This window comes from Helicoverpa zea, chromosome 15 (assembly GCF_022581195.2).
Source record: "Helicoverpa zea isolate HzStark_Cry1AcR chromosome 15, ilHelZeax1.1, whole genome shotgun sequence".
Classification (NCBI taxonomy): Eukaryota; Metazoa; Arthropoda; class Insecta; order Lepidoptera; family Noctuidae; genus Helicoverpa; species Helicoverpa zea.
This window is the reverse complement of record NC_061466.1, coordinates 5,341,184-5,355,481: the sequence shown is the minus strand read 5'-3', so window position 1 is coordinate 5,355,481 and position 14,298 is coordinate 5,341,184. Positions and strand designations below refer to the sequence as shown.

Below are 14,298 nucleotides of genomic sequence, written 5' to 3'. Positions count from 1 at the left end.
TCAAATTTAATTAAAACGACGACAACAACGCACTGTGAAAATTATAGCACTGTTTAACTTAATAGCAAGCCAACCTTGGCTTTGTGTATTTTTTTACTCCTTTCCTAAGAATATGTTCGGGATAAGCGGTGTTCTCTGAAAACGCTTCGCCATCATTCCTCGAATATCTCTGTATCGGTGTGTTAGGTCCGAGACTTGCTGGCACATATCCAACTTGCACATAATAACCACAATTCAATGAGTCGCAGACCAGAATAGTAAATAAGATAGAGTGGAGTGTGTAAAAATAGCCATAGTTCCAGTCGCTAGTGGGCACATGTGGATTGCACCTCACAGGTGCGACGGCCGTTGTCCCCTTTCGCGATAATATTTTAACAGGCTTCGGGATCCAGCCTCTAGTCTTGCAATTTCTTATGTAGTTTTGGTATAGTCTTTTACATACAACCAGACATTTAAAAACCTATACGGAAATCCAAATTCTGTTTGTATTGTCAGCTATTACGATCCTATGCGCAATAATTTTCCGAACACAATTTATCGCGAACTCCGGTATCGATGTTATCTCTGCATCTAATGAATCACACTCCTATGTACAATGAACCCAATGTTCTGCATTGTAAAATTAAATGTTCCTCACAATGTAAGTTGGAATACGTCTTGACTCGGTCAGGTCGTTGTCCTCCCAACACTCTATACTACCTTCACCAACGGTTTACGGAACATTATCGCAGTCCTTGAAAACAGGATTCGATTTTGTATTAAACGAAAATGTATATATTGACATCAGGAATGAGGATAATTCTTACGTGTCGAATATTAACTACATTTAATATGTACACAGTAATCTTCAAAATGTCAAATATATACAGTTGTTTAACTGTATGAAGACTCAAACCAGACTCACGCCGGTTAGTTAACTCGATTCTTATTGTATGTTACAGCCAATGTATCGTTGAATAAGAAAATGGGTGCTCAACAACAACATGACAGCAAACAAAGTACCGAAGCCATATTATTCTAGGCTCTGCAATCCGATAACTATTCCTCATTAACCTTCATCTCAGCTATCTGTGCTTCCCTGCCTCATTTTACTCATCATTAAATGCCTGACTGATTACTGAAGGCTAACTCTTAACAGACGATTGCCGATTTCTCCTCATTACTCATGATACACTTTGTTCATATAACCTTCCCTGGAACCTTGTTTGACTTGAAACGTGACACTGACTTGATTTATATTTACATATTCTCAATATCTATAACCTGTGAATAAATAACTTAAAAACTTAACCTAATTTTTGTCATTTGGGCCTCATTGGCTATAATGCAAATTTTGTGGAATAGGCGTTTCTATGACAGACATTGTTACCAATGTAGTTATAGAACAAAGGTGTGTTGGCGTGAACCCCTTTATCAGATCATAATGGGTGCAGCCACGTGATCAAACAATAGTGTTTACACTCGCCACAAGGACGACCTGTTGTACCTACGTCCAGTTCATAAGGATCTCGAATACGGGCCTATTGTTTTTAACGTCTTATAGCTTGCGATAATCTTGGCCCACATAATCGGGGCCTTGTCCCAAAATAAAAATGCGAATCCAAAAAGTAGTTATATCTGCATCATAATTGTACGAAATCGAAGATTATAATCGTTATAACACTGAACGTAGAATGACCATTAAGATCTTAACACTGAAATAAACAATAATGGGTGGCGAAACTTTGATATCTCCTGCCTCTAATATTGAATTGAAAAAAGGGAACTTTGCGACCGTTATTTGCTTCTGCAATTACCTTAGTTCATGTAATTAATAATGCTCTTTAGTTAGACCAAACTTGATTCAATTTCGATTAGATACGCTGTTTGCCGTGTTTACATTAATTTTACTTGCGTATTGACATTGACGTCATTTGACTTCGGTACTCACTCACCGCCTTATTGTTTTTGCTTGAAATTGTTTAACTATTGGAAATTACGCGCGTAAATTTAATCTGGTGTTACTTTCCATTTTCTTTGAGACGTTCACACGCAACACTTAAATTCAAATAAAATTTTTACCATCAATGGACTAGACGGTGGTCAATGTTTTAACAACGTTGTTAATCGTTACGTAATGCAAATCTGCGATCTATTACGAACCGGAACCAAATCAATGTAGAGGAGACTTAGAGACAATCGCTGACTAGGCCAGCCAGTAGGTTGCATTGCATGTGTTCGATTCAAGGTTGGAAGGCGATTCATTTGATATCCCATGAAGATAAAATACTTTTTAGGTCAACCTGTCTGTAGCTATAGCGGGTGTGTCATACAGGAAACAACGAACTGTCACTATTGTGGAAACGTCATCGTCAGGATCATTCGGATTACCAATACCAAAATTTTATTGTTCACTCTTTATTTTAATCCGTGGTTAAAATATTTACTCAATTTTTAGCACAGAATATGCAATTGGTATAAATTGTTGTTATTGCCGCAAGACAAGTGCAATGTTAAGATGCTAATAAAGAAGCTGTTGGCCTATTCGGCGCCTTCTTTGGTCAGGGATCTGGGAGCGACTTGGCGGAACGGTGCTGATTTCCTCGTGGTAATTGCTGAAGTATGCGGACGGCGGTGTCGTCTTATTGGGGCTGCGGGCCGGCCGTACGTGCGCGCTATTCACTTTCACTTCGCAGCGCGTGCTTTTGCTATTGGAGCCGAGCGCACGCCGATGTGGATTTGGGCGTATCTCGGATTGTAGTCGAGGTCGCTGCAACTAAATCCATAAAAGACATTTAATGCGCAAAAGTGAAAAATTACACATTTTCCTTCCCCAGGAAAATCCTTTGCCCGTATTCGTCATGCTATAATGAAACATGCCGTAACGTCAACATAATATGTCACAGAATCACGCAATGCAGACGGGTAGTACATAGTACAACTGTGCTTGTACGATCCGACTGATGGCAGTTTTATCAAATAAAATCTTTGATACTGAGCAGCAAGTAGAGGCCTCTGTTCTAGGACGAATAAGTCTTCTAGATAAAAACAGTTTAGGATCAAAACACCCTCTTCCGCTTCAATCTCCTAGAGTACTTAAACTATTAGGTATTTGCCATGAGCTGTCATCGTAATTGATGAAATAAATTGTTCCAGGCGGTTCTCGTTTTTGTGATGGTCTTGGCTATACAATCATGAATAAACAATTTAGCATCGATAATTATTGAGCTTCATTCTCAAGCTTTCACTTTTTGGCTGTAATGTTGTTCAATCGTCTTCATAGTTTGTTAACGACAGTCATCATTACTACCTGCTTGGCCTATTTTGACATACCGAAATAACATTAATTGAAGCAATTTTGATTTAAGATCTTTGCGATAACACCTACCATTGAAACTGAAGTAACGGTATTTAATATAAACAGTTTTTTTCTATCATCAATATTGTGTTGCGTTGTTATCTGAAATCTTTGCTGCAAGTAAGCACCCATTGTCAAATAAAGCGTGTGTCACCCGCACCATGGCAATTATGTAAATTAATACGAAAACTAGTGAATCGTGATGAATCGCCTCTCAAATAAAGGTCTTCTGTAAATAAACTGCTAACACCGTGGATTTATGGATATATCATTATGAGTTTGTACTTTTTAAAGATTTCTTGGAAAACAGAACAGTCCTTGCTCACTGGCGCCTTAGAATAGAATTAGTGAATATTGTCAACACCTTGACTAAGTAGAGCTTGTGGTCAAGCCGGTATCCTACGCATTACGCGCGTGCCTTTCGAGTTTTATCCTTAAGGCTCTCGTTTTAATGTTGTTTTTCCATTAAAGTAGGGAAAGTTGTCGTGTGCGCCGACGCCGCGTGTCCATCATACATAGCTAATACCGCTTTCGATGCCCAACGAGGAAGTGGACGGAAAATGTGGCTTGTGTGTCTTTACGGTCAATTCTATAAATGCGTAAAATCATACAAACGTTTTTATTCGCTTATGATGAAGAGTACTCGCTAATGCACAAACTGGCTTTCAGTTTTACGCCTCAGTTAAAAGTCGAACGCGTCATAAAGAGTTGGATTTATTTTTAATACCGAGTGGTATCTATAGCAACACATCTTTGTGCTAAATATCGCGCCTGAAGTTACTAATATAGCGGTCGTAAACATTTGACACTGCGAACATCCACATGTCGCCGTGTTTATGACCAGTGATGGGTGGCGCCTCTGTCGCTTTACATCTTCCACTTGTAATGCATGCTGTGAATTTCTCCTCAGAAATTCCGATTTCCTCGAGACGTATTCCGTTAACGATTTGTGATGAATCTCTACTTACAGAATTCTCAGGAAATCATGGAGCCTTGTATAATTTTAGATGCTACCATAAAATATATTGTATCACTTTTCATATTAAGTACTGAATTAATTATCCACATACATTTATAAACACAAATTTTATGCGTTCTTACGTTTTCTGATCGTGCAATAAAAGTGATACATTCGTGGACACGCCCCTTGGCATGGTACACAGCGTCTTATTTCATTAATATAAATAACTTCAATTTGTTTATATAAAGTAGAAATCAGAAATTTGTGAAAACGCATTTTTTGCTTTGCGGCATTAACTCAATTTGGCAGCGAATGAGATCACTGTATGCAATGATGCAGGCAATGTGACATTGCAACAAACTTACGGTCCAAGTGATTTTACGTTATCAACCTTATTGCTACGTAATAAGATTCGAAGGCAATGGAGCAGTTTGCAGACCATTCGTACTTATAACCCACTGATAATGGTTGCAGTGTTATTGTTGAATAACAAATGGACAATTACGCACATGTATTTTTGTCTTTGCTAGATATTATAAGATTTACCGGCTAGACAGCATTTTTTTGAATCGTCTAGTTTATGCCCATAAAGTTCTCCACGGTATAATATATTCAAAATAGGTTTAATAATTCCAAATTTTATTTAAAACATTATGTTCATAGAATCTATTTATCCTTCATTATAGGTATACTTTCCAATTGTTGAGCCAAAAGGTCAAAAGATCGTACGCTTGTAAGTCTTCGGCCTGAGCCCGCCACATTTTACTAACTTCACCGATACATTAGCATTCATTTATTTAATTTGGTCTGTCCTATTCCACATTAAATATTTATCAGATAGACCCGTTGTGGATCGTATCGCCTCGTTTATACAAAACAAACAGAAATAGAAATGACAATTTAAAATAAAAAGTGCAATTTGAAGAACTAGAATTTTAAAAAAATAGACACCAACTGTTATTTGGTTGCCGCTTTCACTATTTATTGAAAAACATTTGTTGAACATAACATTATAATTTTGTACAGTAAAATTTTCATTTCAAAATTAAATAAAAGCATACAATGTACTCAAAAAGAATTAAACCAGTAAATATTAATTGACTAACGAGAATATAGCTGTTGCACGCGTGCCGTCTAGCCAAACCAAGGCCCAAAACATCCGGGTGTCTATGAAAAGAGGACAAGTAGACATAAAGTGCATAAGCAGTGCTGGCTTATATTACGAAAGCTCGCAATGGAGCCGATAATAAATTGTACCTGGCAGTCTTACGTAACCAGGTAAAAGTTACCGCTCGTTCGCAGCACTATTCTGAACTTCACCTGAGTAGGCGGCAATCACTGGACAATTGATTTTTTATATGTTGCCATCGAACCCATTATACACACAAAAGACCTCGTATATTACTGTTGCCATGATGCACTACTGTGTCGCAAATGACGTAAGTCGCTTTTGCTGTACATTTATCACTTTTCTGGACTGTAAGAGCTGATTGAATTTGGTATGTCCAGCAAAATTTATATTGATACCCGGCTCTTATTTCGTTTTTCTTCAAATTAATCTCAGAATTTCATAAATGCTTAGTATTTTGTTACTCGGTCAAATATGAAATGTGAAATATGAAACTAAGCAATTCACCAACCAATTAGGATCCTGTAATCAAATGCTTTGTGTTCCAAAAACGCAACGTTAGCAAGAGTCGTGTAGCCTTCACCTCAAAACCTATTTTAGATGAATATAAAAACACCGTAACAAATGTGACTAGACGTTCGTTGCTCAAGTGTCCGTTAATGATAACACCTATATTCGAAATCAATACATTTGTCATTAAAACACGTGCTGTATCTACCTCAAAAAAATTTACTAATATTTAATTTTAATTGAAACTTTCATATAACTTGGACACTAAAAAAAAAAACAGTAAACTCGAGTTCAAAGTTCTAAAGGCAAGAAACTAGACTAGCAAAAAGTTAAAACAATACGATACCGTTTTCAATTCACAAAATGTTATCCTGAAAGACTATAGACAAGCTTCAATCGTCATTGGCTCGTACAATCGATTTGAATGTAAAATATGGGGTATTGAACCGACGTCCATTTACAATTCGCTATGACGTTAGGAACAAACAGCTGGGACAATTCTACTTCAGAAAACTTCACTGAATTGTAAATTTCTTCTCTTTCATCATGTGCCTATTATTTATTTATGGCTGCGTTTAAATGGTTTATGTCGCTTGAATTCCAGGTTTTACAAAAATAAGTTTGCCTCAAGTTTTTTTTTCTTTGAGAGCCTATCTATTCCTTTACTTTATAAGAGCTTTGATAACTTACACTCAATCTGAATAATTATAAGTTTGAACTCAACTTTGCATAAGTCATCTAAAATCTGACACAAACTCCATACGGTATTAGTGAGCGAACCGGTCTTGTTCACAATTGTTTTCGCCCTGTTGACCACTCGAGTCGTTATGCCCGTCATACAACAAATCTTATTAGCTAAACCAGAGGCCAACAGTTGGTTGTACCTCGTTTTTAATTTTCTGGTGATTAACTTTCCCTGAACTGCTGAGTTTTTTTCAAAATGGATAGTCCATATCATGGGTAAAAAAGTCTCTTCTAAAGCTACCAATGACTTTAAATCTGAAAAGGAAGAATAAGATATAATATAGAGCAACCTGCATGGCATAAGTAAACTACTTCTACCTTGGCTTCTGCCATTCAAAATCCATTCGATTTAACGTGACTAAAGTAATTATCGTCACCAAAGTAACGGTTGTATTTACTGACAGTGAAAATTTTACAACTTGACGCAAATTAGACATACGAGCAGTATTTGCGTTTGTTTATTTGCCACCAATTCTTGGTAAAAAAAATATCAGCTTTTTTATACCTATTCCGGTTTGGATTTTACTTAGGAGAAGCGGATATTTCGTACATTATATCTACAGTTTTACGGGAGTCAAACCTACTTTACGCTCACAAATCTTAAGTGAAATAACGATAATTTGTTCGGGAGCATATCCGCCTGGAGACAATAAAGCCGCACCTACTATAGCGTATTGAATTCAGCCACCGCCGTGGTTTCGCAGTCAATTTGTCTGCTTTATTGTGTGTGTTGTGCGCCGTCGCTGTACGCCTTTCAGTCTCGAACTCTATCATTGACTTATATGGCAAATTTATTTACAACGTCTTGCTGGCCCTCCCTGCTGATATATATGGTTGAATGATTATTGTTCCAGAAACCTGAACTTCACAGACTGTTCTCTGCTTTTGTTTGAAGAACCGTCAATGTAACTAAGGAAAGTCGAAATTTCTACATCCACGATACAATACAAGAAATCCTACAAATGTCCCACAAAATTTATTTCTATACCACCTTACTTGAGGAGTCTATTCTTCGAACTTTGTTTCAACAAAGATTATTAATTACCCATTGCACCTTTGTTTTAGTTCTACTTGGCCAATTCTCATAATATACTTACTGGGCTACTACCATTTAGTTCAACCTATTGTTAGCTTCCACACCGACCATTATTTTAGAGAACATAATATGTATATGTGTATGTATATCTGTATTAGGACTTCACCCAAGTCCTTTGATCTATGATCTGTTTGATTTAACTTAGTGGGGATAGTATAGATTCGGTGTTCCTTCTATACCAATAATTGCGTCGGTAGTAGACGTAATATAAACCCGTAGCATCGGAGGCGTGGCCGGCGTCACGTCGTATCGGCGCCGCGTCTGTGCCACTGGATTGTTCTGGATCCAATGTTCACACATAAATTATACTCTGGCGAGTGGATCAATTTTTGTTTTACCGACTTCAAAAGCCTTGTTTACAGGGATGAGTAGTACTTTACTCATAAAATCCAAGTTCTCGAAATCACGAGCACTTTCGCTGATAACACAATAATTGTTATGTACCACAATGTTATTGTTGTTACTATCAGCTGTAAATTGTCTTATCTGTTACACTTCACATCGACTTTGATAAGATGTCATTTAAAGTGTAACTTTGTCCCCTTCGTGACCCCACATCTAAATCTCTAATTATAGCACGTCTCAATGCAAATTTCCCTTTTCATTTATTTGAAACTATTGTCCATTTTACTATTCAATTGAATCGTGTGTAGATTTCTTGTTTTTAACATTAATTTCTACTGATGTATATTCCGCTTTGGTTTCATTATGAATGTATGCGCTTCAACATGAGCGCGAGCGTGATCTTCAACAAAAATTCCTCGGATCCGATCTCGACTCTCGAACGCGTGTTTCGCACCTTGATCTAAATACTTGCGACATTATCTGGTCTCGTCGTTATATTGTGCGTCAGATACTGCATCGACAGTTTCGACTGCCTTGAAGTACTGTTAACTACAATAAAATTAAATTAAAATAATTATTGGTAGCATGCCGAACAATTTATGTCCTCTAAAGTAATTACTTAAAATCGCCCTAGAAAAGCTATTTGGAAAGAAAATCCACTAGCTCTTATCAGACAAAATTATTTTCCGGTTAACCTCTTTCTTAGTGGCGAGTCCTGAGGGAAATAACCTCGGTCAATCCCCTTTCGTATCAGTATGCTACATTTTGAAGTGTTGAATCTCATAAATTCCTTGTTTTGCTTCTATGAGTTTTTATCATCCTGTAATGTTTTAGTTTTTTTTTAGTTTCAATAACTTTGACTTAGTAACTTTCTATAAAAATATGATATCTGGCAGACTTATAACAACTTTATTCTTACCCATCGAAAGGCTTATGTAACAACGTCCTTTGGACATGAGATCCTGTACCTACATACGTTTGACCTGACCATTTTTGGGTCTAAATGTTTTTGATTAGATTATTATCGTCCTGAATGTTAGTGTTAGTTGCTATAAATGTGACTTATATATTTATTCCTTTCCTTGATTTTGATACATAACTCTAGTCTGTTATTACTGTTTTGTGTAACTGTGTGTCACTGTTAACATTAACTCTTAATGAAACATACGACCTCTTTTACTTTATCGTGGAATATAGAAATCAAACCCTCATGCCCCTAAATATATCTCAGACGATTGCTTGTTATGAGGTGACAAACACGGGCCACATATTAAATCAGTAATCTTAGTAGATTTGCATATTTTTCGCAAGTTTTTATGAAGCGCTAAACAAGAAATTATGTTTGCCTATTGCATTATTTTAGTTTAGTAACCACACGGCCTAAATGCGTGGGTGAATGTTGGTTAATGTGTTTGTGGAAAATGAAACAATAAGTTGTTATTCTGACGATAGTTAGTAAAAGTAACTCGGTTTATGTACAATGGCTCAGTCTTGCCTGCAGTGGGAACATCCATTCGCCTTTTACTTACCATTGTTTTTGATGGAACGATCTCTAGAATCATGTTTTCATACATGGGTGCTACATAAACATCATCTTCACAATACATAATTATCATGACGTCGTAACGGCTGGAACCCAAGTTTTCTGGGTGTTTCTGATAGCAGATTATCATTAGCCGATGACTCTGTTTTCGCAACTGTAGCAATAGTTTCACCATTATAATGTGTCTCAATAATAAAAGATTTCTATGTATTTCACGTTGTATCAAATGGTGTACCGGCAATAATTCGTTACGCAAGGTAATCACGTGATCTGCTGGTGGTTTATACGGCAAAGCAAGTATGTAGGTATGTATCGACGGAACTATCGGGCGTTGAGTAACCGCGGCTGGAAAGAGCTTCGTTACGTAGAGGTTTCGATACAGCCTCGCGACGTAAGGCCGTGGTTGCAGTCACGTCGCCGGTGAGAGGTGCCCCTCCTCTGGCGGAAGGTCGCGAGCGGCCGCCGCGAAGGAGAACGGCACCAGAATGAATCCTTGCAAAGACCCACCCGTCAACCGCAGCGCTCGTGATATTTACAATGCAACGCAATCATTTATACTTCAATGTTTTATTCAATATAATATTGAGCAAAAAATTATTATATTTTGTCACGCCCAAAGTAATCTCAAAGTTTGACGTAATCAACTTTATCTATAGTATAGGAAGCTATGATAACAAAATACACGTTCGAGTGGCCTGGGTGTACTAATCTAATCATTTACCACGCGCAAATAATTAACATAGTTCATTCACCGCAATAGAACCTTTACGTAAAATAGAATTTGCCTATTTACGACAAGACAAAACTTTGATTAGGAATTACGACCGCAAAATTTTCGCAACTGTATCAGCGCTAGGTGTTTGCTAAGAAACAGAAAATTGCAATGTTTGAAATTATTCGATTCGGTGGTGTTCGTGACTTGATTGCTTGGCTTAAAATATTAATCGATCGAATAAACGCAAAGACAAGGCATTCTGGTTTTCGAACGCGACTTTTTAAATTTTGCGCTGTGGCCAATGTGCGTGCGCCTAGCCAGCGAAAAAACCAAAACAAGACACATAAACAGTGTTCAATGGCAACAATGCGCGAGACTGGAATACTGTTTTTTCAACATAAGTATATAATTAAATGAATCGGTGTTACCTCACCGCTGCCGACGATTGCGACAAGAGCGGCCGCATCGTCCATTAGAAAGTCGGCGAATATGCAAATAGTATCGTAGAAACCTCACGAATAACTGGCCACTCACTTCGCCTTTAAATGTGTCTGCTGCGATGAAAGTGACTATTACCGTTAGTAAATTGTGTTAGAACAATTTCTTCCGCGGACGCATTGCCAAATTCGCTGCTCTCCATGAAGTGGATTTAAAATTTTCCTTTCTTTAAAGACACTGTTCTTGTTGTATCATTTAAACGGAAAACATCTTGTTTAAACAGAACACTGTTTATCAACATGTCAACTACTTGAACGTTTACATTCGTTTGTTTATTTATAAATAGCCCTAGTATTTCTCACGATTCCTTATTTTGAAGATCATGTAATTTGTAACAGCCCTGATTCGGGGTTTTAATAGTTTTAATTGCACATCAAAGGCTACGCGTTCTTCTTTATTGGGATCAACCTACTAAGGTTGTTGCTTAACTGGTCAATCGATTAGCTGTCACTTTTTTGGCTACGCGATATCGTTTCAGTAGTTTCTATTCTTTATTATAATGATAAAATACTTAGATTGCTCCATATTTTTTTTTTATTTATTTAAATTGATTCATTTAATTAAAGGTTTTTTTTTATAAGGTTCTGGTTTAAAGGCTCAGAAGATAAGATGGTTCTGGTTTAGTCCTTTTCTCTACTTTGATTTCATTCCAGTATGGCATTTTCTGATTTGAAGGTTAAACTGTAAACAACTTAGCAATAATTACTTCGAACACATTATCATATATCATGAAGTAAAGAAAATAACAAGTCGGCAAGCAATTAACATGGTGGCGATCACAAGCCAGTCGCGTGGATTTCCCGCTACGATTCGTGTTAAAGTGAACCATTTATTATAGTTCACGACTGACGTATGCCAACATTGGCGTAACGAATATTGTACCAACAGCTGGCTATATTTAAAGTTCAATTTGCATCGCACGCACGGTGCCACCTCCGCGATGTTACGTCAATAAGATACAACACGTTAACTCGAGGCTGGGGCACACGACCGCTGGCTTTTGCGTCCGGGTTTGTCCCGTGGAATTGTAAAATACATGATTTATTTTATAGATTTATATCTTACAATGCGTTTTGAACGATAACTTTCGAACAAAGCAGCTTATTATTTCTTTATACGTATGAGCATATAAGCCAATCCACAACCGAGAACACTATCTGCGACGTAGTTGTATATCTCTCGGTCGAGCAAGCCGAGCGGACCGGTTGTGACGGCCTCTCACTTCGCAAGCTTGTGTACCGCTCGCCGCTTGCTGTGAAATTAGGTAACCAACAAAAGCCACAGTCGTTGCGCACGACGGGCAATGCACAATAAAGAAATTCCCTACTACAAACGAAAAAAAGAAAAGAGTCCCGCTGAAATCAGCTGTTTACGCGTTGAGGGTGACGTAATCGGAAGATTTACTGGCGCAGCTGGCATGTGGAGTCTGATAAGACACCAACAAATTAATCAGCTAGGAGGCATTTCAATAATGCCTTGAAAAACGGATGACGGATTTCCTCGTGAACACCTATTTTCCGGTCCAAACGAGGCGCACTGGCCGACCTTCGTCAAAAGACACAATGAAACTAACGACCTTGACATGATACTATTTGCAGATGGTTAGACTATTTACCTATAAATATCTACCTAATTGTGTATGTTATTGTATTAGTGACAATCACAAAAATCGGTCAATAAAAGCAGCAAGCCAAAACAATACAGGGAGCCATGGAAGGAACGGGCGATGCGGGCGAGACGGCTGTTAACCGAATGCCGAAGTGTTCCATCGCGAGGCGCTCTTTATATCGGTCGGCTGTACCGCAGAGAAAGCCGCGCCCCGCACTCCCCCGCAGTGTCTGCTGCCCGCACCGCTCGTAGCGGGTTTTTTCCTCATTAGCTCCATAATTCCATATTATGCTCTATGCCTTTACCTTGTGTTTATCAGACTTGAATCGCGTGATGGACGACGCCGCTTTGTGCATTATTGACTTTGTTTTTATAGAATACTTGCTAAGATTCATCATATTGCGATATTGCGAGAAAACTATAACTGGATAGAAATATTCTGCAAATGATGCACAGTTTATGAATGCTTAGTTTTTTTTTTACTTTATAAATCAAAGAACTTAGACTCGCTAGTTTCAGTCGAAACCTAATTATTGGCATATTTAATCAATGGGCACGGGAATAAACCTTTCTGAAGACGTGTAGTGTAATGAGTAATCAGGCTATCCGTTAACACGTTAGCCGCGGGATTTGCCGGGTTATTGCTCCATTGGTGTCCGCTTCGCGGAGAACTCTTTAATAGGTTAATTGCCTGGCATTGTGGTGCTGGCACACAACGCCAGCCGCGACCTTACAGCGGCTCGCGGCCACGCATGTAGGTGTGCGCGTCACCAAATGAGGCACGGCTGGACACTAGTCTTACTGTTGTACACTATTTTATAATAGAATACACCGCTGGCAAACACTCCACCTCTACGTCGAAAAGGGTCATCTTGTAGTCATGTTTCATCAGGCACTCTAAAAAGAAACTCATTTCTTTAGTGTCTGTGAAAGGGAAGTGGTAAATCTGGACAAAATAAATCGAGTTCATTTGTTTTTTCTGGCACTGCGTAGCGAACCATGAAGAACTCGAACCGACCTCAATTAAAAGATTCCGAAAGTTGAATGTTGTTTTATAGATATGCGTTAACTTATACAAATATTAATATTGTTGAAAACATCATGAACAAAATATTGATTTGCAAGATTTTATTTATTTACAAACATAAAGTTGATGGTGAAACGGGACGATACGCTCATCGGCTGTGCAGTTGCGACGTTGCCATACCAGACGATGAAAGTCATTACTCACTTGTTGAGTTGTGTACATCTATGGACACACATGTGTACATGTCGCACGCGGTTGCAATTGCGTTGAGCCTACTGGCCCAGGTCAACCTTATTTGGAAATGTAACAAGAAACGTCGTAGATTTCTCATGGGATTACTTTGCTCTTTTATCAACAACGCGCAATCGCATAGCAGGTGGATAAGTGTACGTAATACAATAAAACTCTGGTCTCTCATTATGCATGATGCTTGATTTCGTCAAACAGCCCCCGTAGTAATTTGGCGTTTTATTTGTGTGATTCACACAGCGATCTCGTGCCAGATTTCCCACGTTGAAACTCCTAACATCTCAAGACACGCGATAATACAGATTCTTTTCGAATTATTCACGTGCTGCATAGAGTTACAAACTATTTACTTCTACTAAAACAACACTCTTGGTGCACAGTCTCCCCAAAATACTTTTATTTATTAATTGCTTACGTCAGTCGTCGTGTTACGACTTTCAACTATTATTCACACGTTCCGCGCAAATCCTATTTTTGTTCTATAAAACGATAACATTAAATAAATATTTATTACTACAGCGTTCCTGAGATAGTGC

At 38.0% G+C, this 14,298-nt stretch overlaps 1 protein-coding gene across 2 annotated transcripts in view; it reads left to right on the top strand.

Moving 5' to 3' along the window:
• The window catches only part of LOC124637002 (RNA polymerase II elongation factor Ell), a 52,698-nt gene that overhangs the window by 18,722 nt on the left and 19,678 nt on the right, over positions 1-14,298 (top strand). The gene's annotated exons all lie outside the window — the stretch shown is intronic.